General features: G+C 37.9%; 1 long non-coding RNA gene across 3 annotated transcripts in view; it reads left to right on the top strand.

The window, feature by feature from the left end:
- Nucleotides 1–26,535, top strand: part of LOC107311762 — a 74,013-nt gene that overhangs the window by 7,829 nt on the left and 39,649 nt on the right. For 2 of the 3 annotated variants that reach the window (XR_001554226.2, XR_004306659.1), the window contains exons 2-6: nucleotides 3,692–3,896; nucleotides 6,459–6,588; nucleotides 12,089–12,165; nucleotides 23,631–23,695; nucleotides 26,370–26,474. This is a non-coding gene — a long non-coding RNA (uncharacterized LOC107311762). Of the gene's footprint in view, nucleotides 1–3,691; nucleotides 3,897–6,458; nucleotides 6,589–12,088; nucleotides 12,181–23,630; nucleotides 23,696–26,369; nucleotides 26,475–26,535 lie in introns of all 3 variants that reach the window. The other variant, XR_004306660.1, reaches the window with a different exon arrangement.

The following is a 26,535-nucleotide window of genomic DNA, read 5'->3' as shown; positions in this document are numbered from 1 at the left end:
GTAGAACCAGTAATGAGTATGTCATACCTCACACCTATGTGTTGTACCTCGATCTAAAGGTACAGTGCTCTAACAGGACAAGGGCATCCTTGTGCTAGACTGCATCTCCAGTGGAGAAAATGTATGCTGCATCTAGTCATTCTGTTGTCCATTCGTTTAGCGCTTGTGACCTAAACTTTTCTCCAGTTTTCCCTCTTGTTTCCAAAAAGAATTAATTCACTCTCTTCCCCATTTCCTTTGGCAAACCTTGGGGAGATAGAATTTCTCCCTTTACATTTCAGCCCAGGGAGTCTGGGCTTTCTGTGTTCAGAAATTCTGTGCTTTCCATGCTTTGGATTTGGAAACTCATTTCAGACTTCCTTAATAAAAGAACCATGAACTACTGCAGTGGGTAACTCTGCTTGGGTTATGTCAGGAGATTTCAGCAGTGGCAATCCTGTCAAAATATGTTCAAGAACCAATAGCACTTTTGAAAATGAAAGGCTTTTTTGAAAGAATCTCTTTTCTGCAGAAAATGTGGGACCTTTTACACTCTCTCTCACACACACAAAATATCACTGGGGAGATGTACATTGTTAAAGAATTACTGAATATGAGCACCTGCTGCCCCTCTCCTCAGTGATGCCTTGGTTCTTCTGTATATGTTACACTTTTAACATTCAAAGATTATGTCTATAACAGAGTTTTCCTCTAAAGGCATTGGCGTTTTTCAGTGCAGTTCCAGAAGACGCAAGGGCAAAGAGCAGAAGCGTGTACAGTGTAAAGCAGAATTTTCTTTTGAGTTCATTGCCTAGTGGTGGATATTTTTAATGTCACTTTTCTTTGTCCTCTTGTCACTTGAAACTGTTCTTTCCTGTAGTTTCACGTACATGAGTACACAATCCTAGAAAGAAGTCTAAGGAAGCATAAAGAGCTACATGCTTCACTCAAGTGCGGACTTTTGCATGGATATCTGGCTATGGTCTTCCTATTCAGCCCTAGAAGGACCTGATTTGGCACCTTGTGTAGATTATGACAAATCTGCAATAGACCTCTGTGACTGAGAAAAGGTGCTTTGTTCCTATTTTGTCTGGGAGTCATTCAGTCATTCATTGCTACAGGAATCCAAATTCACCAAGTTATTAGCTTAGAGTAATGCAGAAAAAGGCATTTCATTTGGAAATGATTTTTCTTATATTTTGAGCAACATGTAGTTTGATGTTATGAAATACGTAGAATCATAGAATTATTTCAGTTGGAAAAGACCACTGAAGGTCATCTACTAGTACAAATTTCCTGCAATGAATGTGACACCTACAGGCAGATCAGGCTACTCTGAGCCTCATCCAGCCTGACCTTGAAGATCTGCAAGGATGGGGCTTTCACCACCTTCCAGGGCAACCCTCTTCCAGTGCCTCACCACCTTTGTTTTAAAAAACTTTTTTTCTTACAACCAATATAAATCTCCCCTCTTTCAGTCTGAAACAATTTCCCATTGACCTATCACAACAGACCCTTCTAAAGAGTCTGTCCCCTTTCTTATAGCCCCCCTTTAAATACTGAAAGGCCACTATCAGATCACCCTGGAGCCTTTCCTTCCCCACGCTGAAAAGCCCCTGCTCTCAGCCTGTCCTAATAGGTCAAGTGTTCCATTCCTTGGATCATTTCTGTGGTGTGTGTATGAGAATCCTAAGTATATGAAATAAGGTATAGATGAATATACATGGCATAAATCAAGATCATATCATTTCTATACACACACACATATATATCTACTTGCATATATATTACACATTTGTAAATGTGTTTTATACGTGTATGATACTGACTACATGCTGTTCCGTTATTACTGTCCAAGTACAATCTGCAAACATGATCCTTATAGACCTAAAGTCTTTGCGAGCATAAAGCTGTTAGCTACAGTATATATAGCTAAGTTCTAATTTGGCAGTGGTGTTCTTTTCTACTTCAAAACTCCCTCCCACACATGCATATTTCCACTCTTTTTCTGTGCTTGTTTCACTTCAGTTCCTTCTCTAGCTATTTTGTAATATTACAGTGTTGAACACAGCAGCTGTTTCATGAATCTTAAAGAGAGCAATCTCACAAATAGAGGAAAAAAGAAGGGAAGCAGACTCTATGTGGATTGCTTATTTTGAAGAAAACAAGAAGGAAACTAAATAAAAACACTCATGATGAGCATAGATGTAGAAACTCATCTGGCATTGTACCACTCACTTGTGTCAAGCAGTAGAAAGGCACCTGCCTAGAGGTGAATTCAAGTTCTTCTAAGTTCAAGGCCTTTAATGTTAAGTTTTTCAAATGTGCATTTAGATCACAACACAATATTTCTGACTGTGAGACATGTTCCAAGATGACTTTGGACAAGTATGCAAAAAAACCCAAGGTGTTGGATTCTATGGCCAGTGTACTTGTTATTTTTTTGCAACATTCCTTTTTGACCCTGTTTCTTCTCTTCTGTCCCTGCCTCTGGATTTATTTAATACTCCAGTTTTCTCTTTCTACTGTATATTTGAGTCACTTATGGATCTGATCCAAATGCTGTTGAAGTCTGCAGCACTGGCTTCAAGAGACTCCTAGGATCAGTTCCTTAATAGGCATTTAATAAAGGTGTTGAAGATATTGCTCTGGGGCTTGAAGTCTATTAAACATTCATAAAACAGGTATGATGATTTTTTGTCTGCTCTGCTAGGATTAATATACACTTTGCTTCCTAGTCTGCTTTTTTTTTTTTTTTTCATCAGAGGTTAATTCTGTAGGACATTGTAAGTCTGTAACAGCATTCCTTCTTAATTATTTTGCATTATCAATGATGTGCGAACAGTCATGAATCATGTGGGTTTTGGAGATTAATAGCTTCTTCCCCTTTTCCATCTTCTGTTTCAAAATGGGCAGTAGGAAAGCATGAGATTTTAAGGCCCCTGTCAGAAAGTGCTTAAAGAAAGAGAGGCAGCACTGCTGGTTTCTCAGGCATTCACATCAGTAAGTTCCACCTTGACAGGCTTAGGCAATGTGGCAATTGCTGAAAACGCTGCTCTCATGATTCAATTGATCTACCCCTAAGGGACCCACAGTGCCTATAGCAGTTAGTAAGGTCCAAATGGAAAACCCTACGAACAAAGAAAAAGCAAGAGGCAGCAGACATTTTCAGGACTGTATGTGAGCTGTGCTGTAAGCTTTCCTCCACCTGCAATTTCAACCAAGAGGGCTTGATGCTGAGTCTGCAATTGCACCAAGTGCTCCCTTTACATATTGTGTGGGATCTGATAAATTTTTGCAGGATTTTTTCCAGCTGTGCTCTCATCACATTGATTTAATGGCCCTTAAGAGAAACCATAAAAGTGCTTTCTGGTTAGTGGGCCCCAGCTGTTCCTCATAGTATTGCATAATACAGCAGGCTGAGTTAACTATAGATTAATGATTATGAAATGTCTTGCTTAACCATATAATTTTTCAAACATACAAGGGATTGGACAAAATGTGGTTCACTGAGGTAACAAGATGACAACTTTCAGGAGTGGAAAAGGCTTAAGAGGTGAGGTATATCTTAATCTAAACAAGATAAGATTTTTTCATAGACTAGTCATGGCTCTGGACAGTCATTTTGGTATATATGTGAGCCATATGTGTTTGTGCCTGCACATGGATGCATACTTGTGTGCTTCTCTTCACGTGTGTGTTTTCCCTTAAGGACTGAAGGGTGATGGCTCACTGCTGGAAGCATTTCTCTGTTTTCATTACCAAGCAACGGCGCAAGAAGCCAACAGTATCATTTGAGGATTATCATGCTCTCTTCTGAAGCCGAGAGTATTGCAAGGCTGTATAAAACTGAGGACTCCTACGTCATCTGAACTCCTGCTGCTGCTCTACAAACTCGACAGCAGTTGAGCAACAAGGTAAATGGTAAAGAAATAGGGCCTCATCCTACTTCCACTGACCTCAGTGGCTAAGCCTCTGGTGACTTGAGTGGGTAGACAAGGTTATGCTCTGTGTGGAGGAAACATGCCCTGTTGGCTGCTGCTGTTCAAAGAGGCTTATCTATGAAGTTTCTTAAAAGCTCAAGGTCCTTGGCAGTCCCTAATCATCATAAAGGGATAACACTGAGAAAAGGAAATTATAAAAGCAAGCAAGGATCCAGTGTTTTGCTTTTGGGTAGGTAAGTCAAAAACAATACATCCAGGAAAGATAAAATACCTTTCAGAGATTACTAAGGAAAAATCTGTAGGGTACTAAGGGTACAGGGACATAACGCTGGAAGCAGACCTGGTGAGACCCCAGATTGCTTCAATTGCTCTGCTTCATCTACTGTTCTAGCAATTTGGTGTCTGTAAAAGTTGCATTTGTTTTTCTCAAACTACATGCAGACTAGAATAATGTATAAACTCATATAAATTAGGTCAGGAAATACCAATAGAAATTCCAGTTTCTGGTTATAGAATCACAGAAACCCAAAGATGCTTCTGTTGCCCTAAAATGCAAGAAAGCCTAAATTTGACCTGTAACATAATGAAATCAGGTGCAGATTCATTTTTTCCCCTTTTCTCTAGAAGCGATGCAGTCTGCATGAGTTTTCATGAGGTACAGTCCAAACGCTGTTGTTTTCTTTTCATGTGATCCTAAATATTCGAGGATTCATAAACAATGTAAAATGAGAAACAGTCAACAATATTAAGCAACCTACATTAAAGAGGGATATTTAAAGCTGGCAGCATAGATTGGTGGTTCATTTTCTCCAAAGTTACTAAAATACCAATGACAAAACTACCCTTCAAGTACTTGCTTTTCAACAGACGAGTATCCAAAGTTGGGACATGACAGCATAGATTGTTACTCATCTCTTATGATAGTATGAGCTATCTAAGGAAACTAAACCATGAATTTTCTTCTTGGATGTGTCTGTGGCTGGAATTTTAATCTTAAGCTGAAGACAATTTCATTTTTCTGGAGATGCAACATAACATAAAAATATTTGCTTATTTTTATAGAGAGATTTTAATGCTAAGAACTAAGCTAAATCATGTTCAGAACTGGTGAGTGCTTTCTCCACAGGCCTGTTATTGTTTCTGCTGCATTGCTAGCTGAATACTACTGTGTAGATCCCAGAAGCAGTGTGCTCAGAAGATCATTAACATGCTCAGACAGTAGTATTACCTGTTAAGAACTAAATTGCTTAACTAGCAGATTACAAGAGCTGATTCTGTTGTCTGTAATTATAGATTTGTACATGTGTATTAAATGGACAAATGTACTGGTAGTCTGAGAAAGAATTTTTAAGTTTTTCTGCAGATTTTTCTACAGATTTTGCCCAGAGAGGTTGTGGATGCTCCCACCTTGGAGGTGTTCAAGGTCAGGCTGGATGGGGCTTTAAGCAATCTGGTCTGGTGCGAGTATCCCTGCCTATGGTAGAGGGTTTGGAACTAGATGATCATGAAGGTCACTTCCAACTCAAACCATTCTATGATATAGAAGAATTAAGTACTGTAAACTCAACTTGTTAGTGTCATCAAAATTTGTACTATGTACAACAGAATTTTGCATTGCTTAAAATAGAGGAATGGTGTGTGTTTCAAGAACTATAGTTTGTTAGCTGTTGAGTATAAATTTCATGTTGGGTTACTTGAGCATGAACTCATTTCAGATACATGCAGAGTAATCTCAGTTTTTTAGGATTGAACTGGCTGCAAATGGACATACATGGCTTAGACACTTTTGCTTATGTTTACCTACAAAGCAGCAGCTTCTTTTATGCACTTGTGGGAAAAACTAATTGTTTCCTTCCTCTGGAACAGGAAACCACAGTCTGTTGATTCTGGCAAGGTGCTGTGACTGGGCATATTCCATCCACAGCTTCTGCTGATGACAACAGGGAAGCGTTTACTTTGGACTTCTTCCTAATGTGATTAAGTTTCAGGAGGTGCAGTAATTAGCACAGAGCCATTTGAAGTAAATTCAGAGATTGAGTTTCAATCCCACCTGAATGCTCCAGAGGTGCATACAGCCCAGTGACACCCTGAGATAGACTTCTTTACCAGATGCAAATATAAATATTTAGGGAATCTATTTGTAGTCCACCTTTGTGCAGGTATTATGTGAACATAAAGACAGGTAGCATAAAGGAAAGGAAAGGAAGTTTAAAATGTAATCCATTCTGAATGATGGGATTGGAAGAAGTCGTTTCATTTGCATCTTCTCACTCAGAAGTCCAAACAGACAGTACCACATGCAGAAGCATTTTTCTTTCTTTAATCTTAAGCCAGTCTTCCAAAGTGTTTCCCTTGAGGGTTAGTATAAGGAGGCACTGCAGCTGAAAACAATTGCAGAATGGTTTAATCTTCCACAGTCACAGCAAACAGTGGTTATGTATGAGAATTCAGCAGAGACTGGTTTTCAGACTTTACCTGTTATATTCTACATGTGATTCTCAACTTCTTTTCTGTGCTCTCTTTGATCTTTTTCAGTCTAACCTTTCTACTGTATATCTGGAACAGTTATTAAAGTATCCTAATGATGGCATGAATTCGAGGAAAAGCTGCCCTGAGTGCACTCCTTTGTGGAATACTGACAATGAATGCTTAGAGCTCTGACCAAGTGAGTGAATGGTTCTTAGTTACTGTGAGCAGATTGTAAGGCAAATTCCTCTGTAAAAAAAACCTCACAGATCAGTCTTCTGAGCTGAAGAATATGAAACAAGAATGAATAATCAGAAGAAAGTTTGTCTCATATGATGTTTGCTATATGACTTTGCTTTGGTTTGATCTTTGTATTTGGTTAGTAGATCACGTGCAATGTGATGTATATGGTCAAGCTCCTGAGTTTTTATAACAAACAGAATAAAATAAACAGGGCCATTACATTTCTGTCTAGAGGAACCTGCAGGAGATATTGAAATCTGTTGTCTAGCTTGGGTAGAGCAGTAAAGCCACTAAGAAATTCAGTTTTAGGTTATATATATATAGTACAGTGAGTGGAATCACACAAGACAAGCAATATAACAGTAAATAATATTTCAGAAATGTTAATCAGACAATTTATGAACATCCCCACAGACAAAGAGCATCCTAAGAATGCTAATCAAGACTAATTCTACTGAGCTGTGTGACAAACTTGCCACCAAGTCAAGAGGAAATAACACTTTATAAAGATGAGTCATTCTCAGGAAAAATTTTACTGATAGTCTAGATCTTCATTACCTGATGATCAATTAGTTAAGTCTTATGATAGAAAGAAATATTTTCTATCAACGTGCCCAAGCTGTGTGTCAAAAGATGAAATACATGTGAGAATGAGACCAGTGCTATAAATGTTGATATCAGACTGAGATGAGTTCTAAGGTAATGATTTTGAATGTGAATTTTAATGGACATTTCAGCTCAATGTTTGTCCATATATTTACAACACTTTTGCTCTATTAAATTTCCACTTTCAGACAGATGAGAATGAATGAGGATCTTGAACACAGCTGTGCTATCTCCTATCAAAATTAAGCAGTCTAATACTAGGTAGATGCCAAAAGGTTATATATACGAAAGTGCCCAATTATTGTCCTAAAACTTTTAACTGGCTTCCAAAATCAAAAAAGTCACATTGGGTAGGGCCTTCTCAGCACAGAACTGAAATGCCAGCATCTGTTTTCTTTCAAAGACAGCCAACACTAGTGAAACTCATTGGGATTTGTAGATTTACCCTTGTGCCAGCCTTCAAAACAGCAGAGGCTTGGAAAATTAATTTCCACATTGAAGAGCAGCTGGATTCCATTTTTATCAACAAAACATATTACATTTTTAGCAAAGAAAACACCATTAAGTGAATGGTTGGACAAAAATCTTTTCAGTAATGGAGAGAATGATATAATCGTGAGAGAAGGCAACTTCATTACATTGTCAGTATTTAATGACTGCAAAATTTGATATACTGTCAAAGCTCCTCAGAAAGAATTAAAACCTGCTGAATAGGTGAATTTTTTAATTAAAAACTGATTTCCCTAGCATTTTAAGAAATACTTTTCCTATTTGACCAGCCACAATGTTTTCTTAGATCAAAACCACTAGACTTCAGAGTATTTAAACTGTTCCATCCTTCTCAGAGTTATGCTAACCAGTGAAAAGATGAAGCACAAATATAAGCAAGATGCACATGTAATGGCACACCTGATTTTCATGTGCTGTGGAGAAATTATATGCTGAATGGCTGGAATTAAAATGGTTAAAAATCCTGAGGAATTCTGACTACAAGAACAAATTTCACTTTTAATTGTTTAGTCTTTTTGAATATGCAACTCAGGAAAGCAAGAGTCTTGTATTACAGAATGTCCCAAGTCAAAATCATTATTTAAAATGTAATTTGTTTGGGACAATTGATTTTATACTGTTACATGCATACCATAATAAATAATATAATGGAAACCATATAAGATGTGTGGATTTCCAGAGCTGTTAAGAAAAATAATAATAAATTATTACAACTGCAACTTTATCCAAATTAATAATTTGGGTGAAGGTTGATCATATTTCATTAAAATCCTTAACCACAAAAGCTTTGTCTCATTCTAGGTACAAATGCTTGTAATAATCTTAGATTTTTTAAATGTAGCTTTGTACGTACCACTTACTTATCCTATAAAAACGATAGGCAACACGAACACAGTTTAGTATAAATTTTACCCTGATCTAGAAACACTGTGTGAATTCAGAAGCTTCATGAATGTGTGAGCTAAAGCAGTCAAATGAATTTGCTGAATATGCATTTTAATAACATTAACTAAATAACTTGTACTTAAATTTTGTCTAAATATACTTCAAATTATTTGTGTGTGTATGTGTGAAAAAAAAGCAGTATGAATAATCCAGAAAGCAAATATACAATTTGATTTTTGGGTCCTGCTGATAGCAGGCATGTTCATAATGAGGTTTTAGTGATGATTTTTATTAAAAATTTCACATTAAAATACTTTGCATAATGTAAAACAGATTGGCTTGGGTGATGCCCAATTTTCAAGCAATTTAGAGAGCTATTGTTAACAGAAATGATCATTTCGGTAAGTTAATGGCAATTGTATGCAAATTCTGGAGCATGCCACAGACTTACTATTTGTGGTAAAACTGTGGCAACTTTCTTAACAAGACTGACGGAAAATTGCCAGTAGCAGGAACTGCTGGCAACCTCAAAACTGCATCTGTGGTTATACTCTCAGATTACTGAGAAATTATAGCAGAATTTGTAACAAAACTTGAAAATATTACATTGAGAGAGAAAGTGAGAGGAGAAACTGAAGAAATGATAAACACAAAAGCAGTGCAGCCCTGTTTCAGTTTAGTAAAGACAAAATGGATACTTTCTCAAAAGCTTTCAAACTTGATAATTTTAAACAATTTTAAATAACTTATTTGTAATCACATGACAAGAATCTTGGCTTCTTTACAAAGGAGCTGGGATGAATTTTTGCACTTTGTGAGGATGCACTGAGCATTCAATGATCTTCAAAGGTCAGGAGGATTTTGCAGTCACTAGTCCTCCATTAAGGTATGTTCTGTGATGTATCCTTGTGAAACATCTGAGCAGACTGATGATAAACAAGAATCAGAACTTAAAAGGGTAAGAAGTAGATCTAAGGATCTTGGTCTTGTCCTACATGTTTGAATACTGACACTGCAGTCACTGCAAATTATGCTCAGAGTGCCTCTGAAGAATTTCCTTGTATTCTTGCAGGGAAGGATTGTAGCAGGAGTTCCTGTCAAACCTGGCCAATCCCCTGGATTTCAGTTTCCTTTGGCCTTTCTCTTGTGCATCTTGAATAAGATTTCATGGAAATGAAAGTAGAGTGAGAGCCGTGAATGTAAATCCAATATAGTGCTGAAGTAATTGGTTTACTGAGGAATGAACACCGAGTCGCTTGTAGAGAGAATGTGCATGAGAGAACCTAGAAAAACAAAAAATTAACAAAGTTTATATAAGATTACACACATTAGCTTTTTTTTTTTCCGTCAAAAAATAAGTACAATAAGTTCAACTTTTAATCTCAGCATTTCTTTGTAGTACTGTTATTTTTATGGGTAGCATTCATGAAAATCCTTAGATAAAAATAACAATTTTCTTTCTTCATTCAGTTCTTTGAAATGATATGTTTGATTCAATTTTATCTATGGCTGAAACTAATTCTGCTTGTAATTCTAAACAATAGAGGTGGTGCTTTTTTTTTTTTTTAATTGTTTGTATGTCTTCTGCGGGAAAAATTTACAACTTTACCCTATATGATTCTTAATTAATAGAGATTATCTATCAAATTTGAAATTCTTTAGTACAGCAACGCAATAATATTGAAAGCTCATTGTTTGATATATGAAATAACACTTTCAGTATGTGTAGGAGAATGAAGAGGTTAATCTAAGCCAATTCTAATGACAGGATTCTCTGCCTGGGAGCTGGCTGGAAGAGTTGTGTGTTGATAAGAAAACATCTCTGAGACCTCTTGCACTAAAAGACGTTAAGATTTGGCAGTTCCTATTACCAGTGATAATGGATATCTGATGGAGTCAAAAGATATATTACACACAATGGCCTAGCCAAATGCTGTCAAAAACTCCATGTAAAAATGCACATGAGCCAAGAACTGGGTGTAAATTAGAAATGGTTGAATTCGTAGCACCAGCCCTTCATTTACCTACCTTTGTAAAATCAGTCATTGACTCTGCCTTTATATGCTGTTTCTAAATATACTTAATTTCATGACAGCAAAGCTAGATGCCCAGTAAAATACAAAAGGCCTTATTAAACTGATCATTACTGGAGATGTGAATTAAAGTATGTGTTTCAAAGAAGTAATCTGTCTTTTGCATAAATATTTCAAAGGAATAAACCTTTCACCTCATTCTGTTGTTAGACACACAGGAATTACAAAATGAGAATCAAAGATATTCTCAGTGCTTAATTCAAGTTCAAATTCCAAACTGAATGTTCAGGTTCATCATTATCTTGTAGTTTTTACCTTCTAATATCTTTACATATGTCTTTTTTTTTTTTTTTTTTTTTTCCTAGAGCCTGGAAACAATTCTAAAACAACATCACTGTCACTAAAACTTCTGTGGAAGTTATTGTTTAAGCTTGTTTCTCATTAAGACTTAGCATAGTTGTATTTCATTGGAAAATGTTGATGAACTAAGGACAGATATATATTTTTTGTGGAAGTGTACAGGATTCATTAAAATCTTCATTTGGTCTATACAAATTTATTCAGTCCATGACTTGATTTTTCAGGTCAATGGCCTCCAAGTATGTGTGTTAAACCAAGGTTGTGCACCTCCTAACCACCCAGATATTGAAAATTCCAGGGTAGTTTGAAATAAATAAGCTTTCATAGGGACAGAATTGACAAAACAGAATGACTTTCTTGTTCAAAGGCGAGTGAGTGCCCTCTCCAGGAAAACAGGATGTTCAAAAAGCTCTTTGTACTCAATTAGACCGCACAAACCACAGGCTATATGCCATCATTTTCTTCTCTAGTTGTTTTGCTTTGTTTGTTTTTATGAAATAATCTTTAATGTGCCTTTTGAATCAAATCCAGATAAGCAAAACATTTAATTTTGGAAATGTTGAAATGAACTGTTTTGAAATTTCTACATTTCTTTCTTATTAATCAGAAATGTCTTTTCCTTTAAATCTAGCTCTAATTAATAATAATAATAATAATAATAATAACAATAATAATAATAATAATAATGCAAAACAATACAACAAAATAACATCATCAACATAAAACAAACAAACAAAAGGTTTAGACCAAACAGAGTTATCTTTTTCATTATTAAACCAGTAGCGGTGCACATAGGAACCTTTGTCTTTAATACAGGTGGTCCATCTATACCATACAGCTACACCATACAGCATGGTTGCTGGAATACAAGTAAGTAATATGTAGTTCTGCCCAGGCAAAGAGGAGATATTCTGGCAGATATTCAGGCAAGATTAGTAGTTTTTTGCTTTGCAGTCTCTCTGAGATAGTCTTTGGGGCTTGTTCCATCCTTTTTCTTTTTAAAAGTAGATTCTCTATTTGTGAAAAATAATGTCTTAACAAGTATCTGACCTGGTTTGACAGTTCTGCAAGAAGAACACTACAGAAGAGGAAGATGTTTCCTCGACAGTTTCTACTCATTCCATGAACAAAGAAAGGATGTGAGTACTACAGAGGTATATGCATAAGTCCTCTAAATGAAAAACAATCAAACCTTTCCCACTGAAGGGTTGAGCTGCAACCCTGTCACAGACTCTCATGAGCAGAGGCAGGGCAGTAATTCTGAGCTCTTATCCATGTGCCTGCTGCCATTCTTGCAGCTCTGTTTCCTCCTGTAATCACAGTAGCTGCTCCCAGATGTCCTTATTTCATTGAGCTGAGCTCGTGGGAGAGACCTATCTTTTCTAGGGTGAAGGTGGAAATTGCATGGGTTTTCTATGCTGGAATGATGTCGTGCTGGCCCAGAGTAAGCCCCCAGGACAAGCACCAAGGATGTACAGGGTGTGTTGTAGCTTATTACCAGGTCAGATCAGTTTGACCATGCATTGCTCAAAGCTTCACTGTAGGCAGATCTTTTCTCTCTCTCTCTCTCTTTTTCTTTTCTTTTTTTTTTTTTTTTTTTTGTGGAAATGTGCTTTAAAATGCATTTGCTCTCAAGTTAAGGATTTCCCTGCCAAGTTTTACCCAGAAAACATTTTTGCAGCCAAGTTATAAACCCCTCCAAGTATGAGTATGCAATGTAGCAAAGGAAAGAGCCTAAAGCATAATGGCACCAGTTAGCTCCCTGAGAATGCCACCTTTGTGATCTGTTATCTTCCTTTGCCAGCTTCAGTTTGACATTTCATGAGAGCTGGGTTGGGCAATTCATTTTAAGCTTAGTTTTGGACTTAGTTATCAAAATAGGACAGCAAAGCTCTCAAACATGCTGTATGTTCTTGGAAAACACTGCAGAAAGACAAATATTTCACTTGGACTGAAAGGAGATATAAATCTCACATAGAATGCCTGTCAGCAAATTTCACTAATATGCTAATTGTCTGAGGAGCAGACTGATGGGATACCCTATCTTAAGACCTTAATGTGGAAAAGTACATTTCTGTTTTATACTGTGAATGTCATGCTAAGAAGATTCATACATCCTCTGAAATCACAGAGACAGTTTTAGCATTTATTTATTTATTTTTAAGGAGCTAAATTATTGCCTGTATCTGTTAGTTTGGCCAGAGGGTGTTCTTAAACTGAATTCTGACTGAGATTAACACAGGAATCATCAAGTCATTTTGAGCATATTGTTATTGATGAGAGCTTGCCAGCAGAGGCAGAATTTATCTAGAGATTATAGGGCCGGTGCTAGAACACAGATAATTCAGCAGTCCCATTTCCATGGATTATACAAATGCATCCCAAAGGACATAATTACTGGTGCTTAGTTAGTCCTTATTCTTGTAGCTGAAATATAGACTCCACCAAACGCCATTCCATAGGCAGCACGTGCAGGCTAGCTTGAGGTGATGCTTGGACTCCTTTCCTGGACACACCCAGCTGAGCTGCCTGTTTGCAGCCAGACAGCTGCTAATCTCCCAACACTGCAGAGATGGTTGCCTCCTCACCACTGGGAGCCTATCTGACAAATGGATGAGCTTATGTGACAGCCTTTCACATCCCATGGAAGGGCATGCCAAGGTCTGTGACATACAGACCTTGGTCTGGTTGCCGAGCCGCTCTCCATCATATTTCAGAAGTCGTGGCTGTCAGGTGAGGTCCCAGATGATTGGAGGAAGGCTCACGTCACTCCCGTTTACAAGAAGGGGAGTGGGGAGGACCCAGGGAACTACAGGCCGGTGAGTCTCACCTCCGTGCCTGGGAAGATTATGGAACAGATCCTCCTGGACAGCATGCTTGATCACATAATGAATGAGCATGTGATCTGAGACAGCCAGCACAGCTTCACCAGGGGAAGGTCATGCTTAACTAATCTTGTGGCCTTCTATGATGGAGTGACGGCGTTGGAGGACGAAGGGAAGGCGACCAATGTCATTTACCTGGACCTGAGCAAGGCCTTTGACATGGTCCCCCATCCCATCCTCATCTCCAAATTGGAGGGAAGTGGATTTGATGGGTGGACAACTAGATGGATAAGCAATTGGTTGAAAGGCCGCAGACAGAGGGTGGTGGTCAATGGCTCTATGTCCAGGTGGAGGCCGGTAACGAGCGGTGTCCCTCAAGGGTCTGTCTTGGGACTGGTGCTCTTTAACATCTTTATTAATGACATTGATGAGGGAATGGAGTGCACCCTCAGCAAGTTTGCTGACGACACCAAGCTGAGTGGTGCAGTCGATATGGCGGAGGGAATGGATGCCATTCAGAGGGACCTCGACAGGCTGGAAAGCTGGGCTTGGGTGAACCTAATGAGGTTCAACATGGCAAAGTGCAAGGTTTTGCATTTGGGTCAGAAGAACCCCAGGCACCTGTACAGGCTGGGAGGAGTGGTCCTTGAGAGCAGCTCGGCAGAGAAGGACCTGGGGGTCCTGATGGACATGAGCCAGCAGTGCGCTCTGGCAGCTCGGAAAGCAAATGGGATCCTGGGTTCCATCAGGAGAGGGGTGGACAGAAGGGATAGGGAGGTGATTGTCCCTCTCTACTCGGCTCTTGTGAGGCCCCATCTGGAGTACTGTGTCCAGGTGTGGAGCCCTCAGTACAAGAAAGACATGGAGATTTTGGAAAGGGTCCAGAGGAGGGCCACGAAGATGCTGGAGCACCTCCCCTATGAGGACAGGCTGAGGGAGTTGGGTATGTTCAGCCTAGAGAAGAGAAGGTTGCGGGGTGACCTCATTGCAGCCTTTCAATACCTGAAGGGAACTTACTCCCAGGAGGGGAGTAAACTCTTTGAAAGGGGTGATAGTAGCAGGACTAGGGGAAATGGTTTTAAGTTAAAAGAGGGAAGATTTAGGTTGGATGTTAGGGGGAAATTCTTCACTAGGAGAGTGGTTAGGCCCTGGAACAGGCTGCCCAGGGAGGTTGTGGATGCCCCGTCCTTGGAGGTGTTCAAGACCAGGTTGGACAGGGCCCTGGGCAACCTGATCTAGTAAAGGCATATGTTTGGTGGCCCTGTTAGGCAGGGGGGTTGGAACTACATGATCCTTGAGGTCCCTTCCAACCCGGGTCATTCTGTGATTCTGTGATATCTGGTTGACAGTATGTCCCCAAAGAGGACACAAGGAAGGACTTTACAGTGATAATTTTCCAAACTGAGATGCTTCAAGGTAACCATTCCTCTGGTGGCTTCAGCACCTCTGTGTTGACTTCATTTATGCTCAACTTTTCACTAGAAAACTACACACCAGGTAGAACCTTTCAGGCATCCCCTCTGCTATTTGAGAATTGCTACGCTGGCTGCAGACGTTTTGCATAGTTTGGCTTAACGGCTGGATGATTTATCTTAGTATTTACTTTAATAACAGGATAAAAATATTTATCTGCAGCACAATGGAATTGCAGAGTTACTTTCTTTTCTTTGTGGGCATTAAAATGAATTACAACAATGTGATCATGATGATTTTTCTTTCACAGCTGCAGGAAGTATAGTGTATTTTTACATGTCTGAAAAAGAAGGGCCTTATTCAGTCAGGCATATTTCTGTCCCTTATCTTAGTTAACCTGAGAAATATTCTTGAAGTCGGGAGGATTCCATTTGAGGATGTACAGCACGTATTTTCAACTGCTTTTACTTTTATCTTTTAAAATATCTTTCTATCTGACAGTGGCTGTAACTCAGTGAGGAAAAGATAAATAACATCTGAAAAGCATACACATTTTCTGAGTCACTGCCGTGATTATTTTAATGTTAGGTTAACAGAGAAACAGAAGGAGGCATTTTCTTTAGCTGTGAGGGTAAGCACTTTGGTTGAATCAGGTATGAAGAATTTCCATATAAGAAAGCAAATCCACTCTGAAAGAGATTCTGTGTGTGTGTATTGGATTTTATTTTATTTTTTAAGTGAAGAAAGTAATACAGGGCTGTAAACGAGACTTTCAGTCTTACTAGAATTTGTTTTAAAAAAACGTTTGTATGTTCTCATGGACTGCCATATGCGTTACACATTTTTCTTCCAAGTAGCCACCACAACTACCAGAGCAGACAGTAGATGTCAAATCATCTTTGCTGCTTTTCTTTCCAGAACAATAATAACGATGCGGAAGCAGCACATGGTTTTTCTAAACTTATATTAGACATATCTGATCTTCATGTTTGCAGTAATCTGACTTTGGCAGGCTTTTTAAAGACGGGTTAGGGAGTATTACATTAGACAGTGGTGCTAGGCAGCCAAACTTATGATATTTTGCAGTTCCAGAAAAGAAAGTTCAACACAGCCAAGATTTGAACAGAACAGATATTATATACTAAAGCGGGCTGGAAAATCTAAGAGAGAAACATCCAAATGTTGCCCAGCTGAGTGCATTGGCAACTTGCACAGAACTGAAGGTCTAAATCAGATATGCATAAAATAGGGAGATTGTAATCCTTTTAATATGGGAAGTATTCCACATGGGGGACTACTTCTCCCAGCATGCAACTGCAAAATATCACAGATCTCAGCCACCCTTAAGCAAGATGGATGAATAGCATGCCAAATTGCTTTGACACAAATAATGGTATACACAAAGTGAAGGCCACTGCTTCAGATGCTGCTGGAAAATAAATCTCCTGTCTGTGTCCAGAGGAGATGACAGAGATGTGAAATTATGCTGATGAATACTTTTGTCTAGTTGTACATAATTTATAAAGCTGTTTTGAACTCATCGCAGTCATCTGAGTTATGATGTTCTGAAGGAGAAATTTATTGCAAAGGTGCTGAGATTAGTCATCTGAGAAAGTCATTTTTATTTTTGGCAGGGTGATCATTGTAGAAAATCGTATATTCTAAAAACAGAAACAAATAAAGAAAATGGGCAACGGCTTTGCTTTAACATGGAAAATCGGCAACATTTCTTAATAACAAATTAGAAATTAAGGGATGATGCAACAAGTACAAAATGCTTATGGGTATCGCTCTACCAATTACATAGAAATCAATTAAAAATAGAAGAAAACTCTGAGATATTTTTCTTCCTTCAGCTGAGTTATGCTGTTTGAGCATGCATTTCACCTGCCAAGATAACTTCAGGGGCAGACATTGACTTAATGCAGGTACCAATGCTTTTTGCTGTGACAAGGTTCTCCAGTTGCCTGTCTTTGGTTGCATCTATTTAGGAAACAAGATCATAACTTTCTTTAATACTGAAAATAAGTTCCTTGATTGTTTTTTTAGCTGTTCTGCATAAAGATATACATGCATATTTCTAGATAAAAGTTGAAGTTGAGAGTACATACACAGTAGAGATGGTAGGCATAAAATCTTTTCATGAGGTTGCTACGGTATTCCTAAAACAAATTCTGTAAGACCAGAAAGTGTTATGAATATAAAATTGAAACAAAACCAAATATAGCAACATACTTATATTCACAATAAAATCTACCAACAAATCTTACCTATTACTGACATGTAAGATGGTATATTTAGGTAACTATCTAACACCTTATTGATTACCATCTGAGGTTAGATTAAAACAACTTCAGTACATACTATATTTCCATCCTGCTGTTATTTATGGAGGATAGAGTTTACATTGCTACATGTCCTCACATAAAATAGGTCCTGGAATGTTAATTTTACCCATTTCTGTGAGCTGCCTGAATTTCTAATGTGGTTTTTTTTTTCTTAGCTTATTCATGCAGTAGTCCTGAAGCTTAGAAAATTAAAAAAGAAAAGTTAGTAAATAAAAGCTTTAGCTGCACTCCAGAGTTTCTTTTTGCTGAAGAGCAGAAACGTGTTTAAAAACATGTGTTTGTCACCTTTTTGAACAAGAACTCTAAGGAAGGAGTTCTAGAAGTTCACCATGTCTAATTATTAAAGACAGCATTTCCCTTTCAACTCTGTTACCAGAGTTTACTCTTATTTACTCTTTCAAGGTGACTTTGTACAGAGCCTGGCTTCTGGCTGGTGTACTGCTGCCCCTTCTGTTGGCAGTCCTCTCCTATTCACAAGGGATTGTCATTGACTGCACCCCACACTGCCTCCTCCACCACATTTTCCGAAATGTATGCATGCAACTTCTTCCTGCCCTTCCAGAGCAGAGTTGCTTTCTTTTCTCATTGTTCCATTAACACAACTTAGATCAGGAACATTTTCTATCTGAAAAATTCCTCAGAAGGCCAAAGCTGCCTTGCTCTGAGAAGCACAGCGCACTTTCAGCCTCATGACAAAGGCTGCCTGCTGACTACAAGGCCACCTGCCCTTGGTTTCCCCTGTTTTGGAAGGCTTCAAGTGGCAAATGAGGATGGTGTGCTTTTCCACTGGAAAAAAAAAATGAACACTGAGCTACAGGCCAGTACACAGCTGGGCCTGGAAATGGAGTGCCCTCAGCCTGCCTCAGTTTCACTGGTGATTGCATATAGTAAGAAGCATCACTCTCAAGAGGAATAATACTTTGAATTATTAAAAATGGAAAACTGATTTCCAAGCTAAAATTTTAAGCTTTCTGATCAATAATTGAGCCCTTCTTTTCAAATCTAGGAACAGATATGACTGTGTGGTTATCAGGTGATCAAACTACATTGAGTGGCCATGTCAGTCAGAGGTGATTTACTCCAGACAACAGTCACAAGGTTACGTATTTAACATTATAGACGGACATTACTGCAGGGGTTCCTAAATGTAGTGTAGACTTGCAGCTAGCTTTGTGCTACAAATCACCCTCTCGAGAAGCCTGACTCTCCACATAGTAATGAGAATTACTCTTGGCATGGCTTACTTTCTGAGACTTACTCTGACTTCTGTATACTCTATGTCATCCAGAGCCTTTAAATCAGGACTGGATGCTTTTATAAAATACATACTATAGTTTGAGGAAGTTTTATTAGCTTAATGAAAATTAACCAGTCTGTTTCTTTAACGATGTCATCTGATAAGTAAGATTTTACAATCATGATAACCGCTTTAGACCTCACAGTTTCTGAAACATGATGTTGTCAACATAGCTAATAAAATGTATGTGCCTAGTATTGTTTTGCTGACTTTCCACACTTCTCAGGAAAGATGCCACCTACCTTCTTGGCATCTAAAATCAGACCTTTATAAGTCATCTGAAAATCCTGTAACTGTATGAAAGTCTCAACCCAGATGCCATCAAGACTTGGCTGTGTGTCCCTGCTAGCTTGCATGTTCCCTCTGTGCTGTAAGCTTGGTACATCTGAAGGAAGAGAAATTCCCATCTATGAGGGACTTCTCTGAACTGGATCTAGAGGTGCATCACAAGATGAGCCTAGCTTTCATTTGACTGCCTAGAGAGGTATGATGTATTTGGCATGCCTACTATACCTGGGATGGTGCTAAGTCCAACTTCAAAAACAGATATGGCTATTTTTATTAAAAAATAAAATAATAATTTTTAAAAAAGAATGAAAGAAAGTGATGGTGGTAGTTGTATCTCAGGATGCTGAATCATTGTAGCACCTAAGTTGGATTTATGCAGCTTAGTCATGGTTAAGCCCCTTACTGTAATTGCGCACTTAATTCTGGTTTAATCCACCGCAGTCTGGTTTCCCAGATAAGGGGTAAGTACCAGCCAGTTGTTGAAGTACTCAGAAACGGTAGAGTATGCAGCAGATGGTGGCTGTGGTTTATATATTGTTTTGAAAAAGGGTGCTTTCTTGAATGAGAACCATAATAAAACTACATGAAAGAAATTTCAGTGTAAGTAAGAAATATGTAGGTCATGAAAGAAAACATCAATGAAATATTTTACCATGGTTCAGTGAAAGGAATGATGCTGTGGGAATAGGCAAGCCTATTCCTCCTTCAGAAATACTGACTGACTGAAACAGACATTTTAGACTGTCTTTGTGCTTCAAAAACACAAGATGAAATCACAGCTGTATCAAATACAATGACTACATTTCCACTGACTTTAGTGGATCAAATATTAGCTCAAGGAAACTTGTCAAATTTCCAGCAACTTACCTGACTTAAGCTATAAGACAAACAAAAATTGTTTCTCTAAATATTGCTGCTTTTTTTTCCAATAAAGTATACCATATTTACAAGAAAGTTCTGAAGTGGGTTATTCTCTTCATAGCAAAGAAGGCAAATTTCCCTTTCCATAGAAACCCAACAGAAACATTGCAAATACAGCCTTTCCTACTTATGGAGATAACAGCAATGAAAGAGAGGTCAGTCATGGCTGTATAATTGTTTAAAATATAGCTTCAGGTCTCTTGACATCTGCATAGACTAAATGAGTTGTTGAAGGATTTGAACAGTTTTACAGAGTATATTAAGTTTCATGACTTGCACACAAAAAAAATATTCATTTGAGTACATGTTGGCATTATAGAGCCAACAATAACTTTGGGATTTATTAAAAGCAGGCCACTGTTTTAATGGGAAAATATTTTTATGCTATAAGCGGTAATGACTTTTTTACTACTCTTGTAAAAACTCAAAGAGAAAAGAAGATTCTTGGGATGGATGGACTTTGCTGTTCTTGAGTCGATTACTGGAGTGAAATTTTTGTTTTCAAATGCACAAAGCACCTGTTTCATTAACTAACAGCAAAACGAGAACCTTCCTTAGATTGTGGAAATCATCCTATAAAAACTAAAGATGAGCAGGTGTTAACTGATGCTGTCTGACATACTGCTTGTGAGTATCTTTAAATTGCTCATTTCTAATAGAACCATCAGCTACCTGGCAAGATTCCGGTAAGACAGCAAATTATTACCAGTGGTAGATTATATTTCATTCTGTCTGTCACACTGCATTAGGCTGCCACTGTAGTGTCTCTCTTGGAACTGCCCCTTTGTCTGGATTTCTCTTGATATAGAGCAAAGTTTCCAACCACACTGAGACGGGATTTTAGTTATATGGTTTTGTTCAGACAAACTTACTCTCCCAGTGTGCCTGTGAACAGGTTCCCTCCCATCCTGTTCAGCTGAGCCAGGTAATGGAGTCTTGTGCCCACTCCTGAACCAGTTACTGAAAATACCCGGGTTGTCACGAACTGCTCTGTGTAATGGAGTCCAGCCTTGTCTGCAGCTTTCAATTCCAAACCCATATTTCAAAACTTCTGAAAAGCGGAAGGGAAGGGAAGGGAAGGGAAGGGAAGGGAAGGGAAGNGAAGGGAAGGGAAGGGAAGGGAAGGGAAGGGAAGGGAAGGGAAATTTACACTGTAATGTATCAAGCTTTTGTTTAGCACTGTCTGCAACAATTACACTGCTTTGTACTCCATTTCCACTTTACTGGTAATGTGACTGGAGAAATGTCGTATTCCAAAATCAAAGAAAGTAATGATTCAACTTTTTATTTTTTTCAAATTTCTAGAAGGGGAGGACTCTGAATTAGGAGAATGCTGTAGCTGTACTGTGTAAACTTTTAATACAGCACTGTCTCTTACATATCGTTTGTGTATGGAGTATATGAATGGAAATCCTGTGCAACAGTTACTGGTCCTATAAATGTCCTCAGGGTATCACTCCTCCTCATGTGATGATTGCCATGTGTATCCTATCTTGTAGCTTTCTCAGATAAGTCTCCTTCTGCCTAATATAATTCCACCTTCTGTGTTGAAATGATCTGGTTTCTGACATTTTCTGTCATGTGTAAATCTCTGGCTCTTGCATGGAATGTCCTATATTTTTCCTTTTATTGGTATTTTTTTATGGTAGATGTTTAAATCACTTAAATCTACTAGTCTAGATCCATAGTGAAAGATTCAGAATGGACAGTAGTGACATAAATCCACCTACCACTCATAGTAAGCTTTCCTCCTGATTTCTGCTTCCATACTCTCAGTCTTCGTTGTCCTTTGACCTGACTGTAAGCATTTTTTTCCAGCATTCATTTCATGTTTCTGAACTACTAAAGAGACCTACTGCAATATGTGTCTGTAACCCCTTCTGCCTATCTACAGCTCACCAGGGTAAATTTTCCACCTCTCCATTAACCCTCATAATGGTGAATCTCTACAATCTCCTGCCTGTAGCAACCATGAAAAATCACTTTTTCTAGGGCAGGGTCACTGAGAAATTTAGTGTGATGCATGCTGCTCCTAAAGTTCCCAAAGGGACTTAAGTGTGTAAATTTAAATAATCATTTTCTGGGGAGAAAAATGTAGGTGTTTTAGGCTTTCTTGACAGATTTACCTATATACATCCAACTGCTTCACAAGGCTTTGGCACGTCAGTACTGGAGAGCAATATTGGTGGTAGATGCATGGCTGGACTAAGTGATCTTAGAGGTTTTTTCCGACCTTAATAATTCTATGGTTCTGTGATCAACAAATGTAGAGGAGTTAGATGTAAATTTGCATTGCAAAAGATACTCATCTCAGTAACGACTTATGTGTGTCTTTGTACACTGCAATAAATGTGCGATGTGCATTCCTCTGGGTAACTACTGCTAGGCACCTGATCTGAGCTTCTTTCATGGTGATTTGTCTGTGCTCCTGCATCTAAAAATACCACTGGTTCTTTCTAGTTGTAAAAATGGAAAAAACTTTTGATTTTTTTTTCAGGCATTAAAGCTGTTTCTTTAGTAGAAACCATTGTAAAAGACAAACCTGATGATGCAGCATTAAAAATGTTTCCGAAAGATCTTAACTCAGACATGTACAAAGAATTGGTTTGTGGCTGATCTGTCTGCCTGTGAGAATGAAGTTAGGAATATAAGGAAAAATGCCTACTTTTTTTTTTAGATGTTATTGTATATTTCAAAATATCCAAAGAATGAGGTATGTTTAGCACATCTGTTCTTTGCTATTGAACAGAGGGAGAGCAGAGGCCTACTGCCTGGGGGAAGATCTTATGCTGCTTTCTCACTCAGAATATATCTCACATCAGAATCTGTTTTTTTCAGCTATACGTGACTTTTTAAAAGTCATCTGAATGTTTAAAGATGCTCTACATGCACAAGGCCATTTTAGATTTCCAATATATATATATTTACCCCACACACTGTGAGTATATGCTTTTTAATCAGTGTCAGTTACTGTACTAGGATCACTGTGTATGCATATATCTGTTACCACTTCTTTCCTATTCCATAATAAAAATACACACTCACCTAATATTCCACCTGAATTAAAATGCATAGACCTCTGTAATAGATGTCTATGTACTTTATAATAAAATCTAGACTGCTTTGTGGGCATTTTTTTTATTTTTTATTTTTTTCCAGATTGCAAAGTCACAAATAGAAGTATTAAGTGTAATCGGTTGTACTTGTATCTCTGCTGTTCAGTGAATGGCTTCAGAAAATTGCTGAGATTTGTTGATGATCTGCATATCTTATGCTGAATAAAGTAGCTCCCGGACAGTCTGCAGTTCTCATCATCAAAAAAACCTCTCAAATTAAGATGAATTAGAAGAAATATTACCAGATTAGGATACAGAGAAGGAGGATATATGGGCTGCTCCAAACGTAATGCCTCCTATATCATTATGTTGACTCACAACATCAGAGGGAGATGTTGGTAGTATGGTACTAGAGGCTGAACCTTCCCACCAATATTCAATTATTTGTTGTTGCAGTGTGACAGATGGCAGCAGAAGGGCACTCTGACAAAACAGTCTTTGACATGGAAATGCGTATAAAGGTAAGGTGTGGAACTGAAGTCTTCCACACAGAAAAAATGGCACCCATTAACGTTCATTGAATTTGCTGATCATTAATGGACAAAAAAAAATTGAGTGTGAGCGTAGTGTGGCAGTGGGTCATGTATTTCACCAGTGGTCACAATGACAGTGGGTCACCTCCACAAAGATTTATGTAAGCGCATCATGCAGGTTCATCATTGGTGAAAACACATGGCTAATGGTGGTTACTGTGTTGAAGAATACTGTTTTGTAGCTAAGAATTCACTCTATCAAATAGTGTTATTGTATTCTTTGTATATATTGTAGTTTCCAGGGAAGTAGTAGGAGGCATTGCATTCTGAGTGACCTACATACTTTTTCTCTAATTTACAGTAAGCAACTCTAGTAAAAGCAAACAGTTTTCAGTAGCTTCTTCCTTTGTACTTCTAAGCTGCTATCTCATGGAATGTATTGCCTTTGCTACAATCATATTTTATATTATAGAGCATACAGATAATCAGTCTGAGGAGAAAGAATTACCAAATAGCTATAGTAGAATTGTGTAAGACAAATACATTTGTAGTTGTTTTGATATCTCTACTGTGTTACCAGGTGCTACAGTGTTTGGGGTTCTTGAGTTTAACCTTAACCATAAAAATACAGGTTTTTTTCTCTAGTTAGAAATTAGTTAGTTAGAAAGCTAGTTTGCAGATAATTGCAGTACCTTTAGAATAACTATTGCTTTTTAAAATTTTATCTATGTTATTATGTTTTCTTATAACCTTTATCCTCAAAAAGACAGTAACTGATTATTAATTTTTGTTTAAGTAGATATGTGTTAACAAAAAGACATGAACACTGTCAAGATGGAGTTAAGGTAGACTGCAGATATGAGTATATATAAAGCAGGACTACGTGCTTCATGATCATGACATCTTTTCAATACTGTAAAGAAATGCTGCCAGAACCTCCAGGCTGATTCTCAGAGGAGAGGTATGGAGAAACTTCTGGCTCTCGATTGAGAACTTCAGCTCAGTGAAAGTTAAACCATTGAAGCCCTCAAAGAAACTACTGCCAAACCCACAAAAATTGGACTTTTTGCTGAACAGAGCCCACAGAAAGTAATCTTTCATTCTGAATTTAGAATGCTACAGATATTTCATTTCAGCTGAACTTAAAATTTTAGTTTTACACTTTGCATCTTTCAGCTGCTTTAAAAAAGGAACATAGAATCTGCCACCTTCTCTGTGAGCTTCATTCTTATTGTGAACTTTCTCCCACAGATGATAAATGCACAATAAGTTCACCCTGTGAAATTTGTATAGTTCATTGTAAGGTAACCTATTACTTTGCTTGTGCCTCCATAAAGGTCACAAGTACACAGCCAATTTAAAAAGAAGAACTTAGCCAACTGAAGTGTGGTAGAAGCCTATAGCTTACCAAACAGAATGATCTCCAGCAATTTGAATGATTCTTTTAGTTGAGATCTTCTGAAGATAAATACTCATCCATCCAGCTCCCTTCCTGTTTTGTAATGTCTCCCTGTCTTATTTAATAAATGCTTTCTTGCTGTTTCTTGGCATCTTCCAGAACAAGGAATGTAAACTGAAAAGACCATGGAGACTAGAGTTGGCCCACGATTCCATAATGAATAATATCGAGAGACACAGAGACGAGTCTGTCAGCCCATACCTCTTGCCATGGCCTCTACTAGGGAAAGTTGCTCAGTGCTATGTGGAGTAGGATCTTGTTATACTAGCACACATGAAAATTAGAACAAAAATGCATGTTCTCATATGTACTGCTGAGTACAGTACAAGAAAAAATGTCAAAAATAACAGTAAGAAAAGAAATGCAAAGAGAAAATAGTACTACACAGCAACAATTTCCTAAGGTTTACTGGCAAAATGTTATGATATTTTTGGTCAGGTAGAAATCACCATAAAAGGACAGTAGCTGCTGGTTAAACATTATTTATTTATTTATTTATAGTCTGTAGCCATTTATTATTGTTTAAATGAATGAAATAGGATTTGCGTTGTGACAGTTGTCCTCCAGAATGAGTACCTCAGCCTTTGACATATAAATTGTTTAAAGTTAAGATAATCCCTTTTTAAATAGTATATATCAAAATATATATGTAATTAATCTTTCCATGTAAAATGCACTTTCACATAGAAATCTCTTGAGATTTATTTTCTGTTCATTCATGGAAGAGCCGTTGCTGTAGGTACACATAAGATGGTGCACTGAAAACTCATTAATTCTACTTCTGGGTGGCCCTGGAAATCTCTTAAGTCTCTTCAGACTCTAATATTTTGGCTCCATGTAGATTTCCCCTTCAGAAATAGCTCACTGTTTTCTACATGCTCATACAACCTATTCTTGGACCTTTGAAATATTACAAAAGAGTATTGTATTCATAAAAATTCAGTTCTGAATAGCATTCATCTGCAGGTTACTGAGCCCTTTATTAAAAAGGAGAAGTTTAATGGGAAAAATGGCTCAAAGTAATGAGCAAAGAACAGCGTGGTTTCTAGCATTGTTGCTGGGGATTAGGTAGCCCTGAATTAGTTCAATTTGGTGTAGATTTTCACCTATTTCACCAGGAGGGCAATGCTACTCTTACTTATTGTGAAATTATTCAAGAGATATGAAAAGAAACTAATGCATTCTTTATTATTCATACCACAGTGCCCAAGCCTAGCTTTATGAAGCCATTCTGACTGTCTTCAGTAGAGCAGAGCAGACCCTTCAGAAATCCTTCAAAGTGCACCCAGAGCAATTGTGGCTTTAGAGGTAGGTAACTGTATTTCTTAGTCTTTCCTTCCCATATGTATCATAGGGGATTTGCTCTTAT

The sequence above is a fragment of the Coturnix japonica genome, chromosome 3 (assembly GCF_001577835.2).
Source record: "Coturnix japonica isolate 7356 chromosome 3, Coturnix japonica 2.1, whole genome shotgun sequence".
Taxonomy (NCBI): domain Eukaryota; kingdom Metazoa; phylum Chordata; class Aves; order Galliformes; family Phasianidae; genus Coturnix; species Coturnix japonica.
This window is presented reverse-complemented; position numbering and strand designations above follow the sequence as displayed.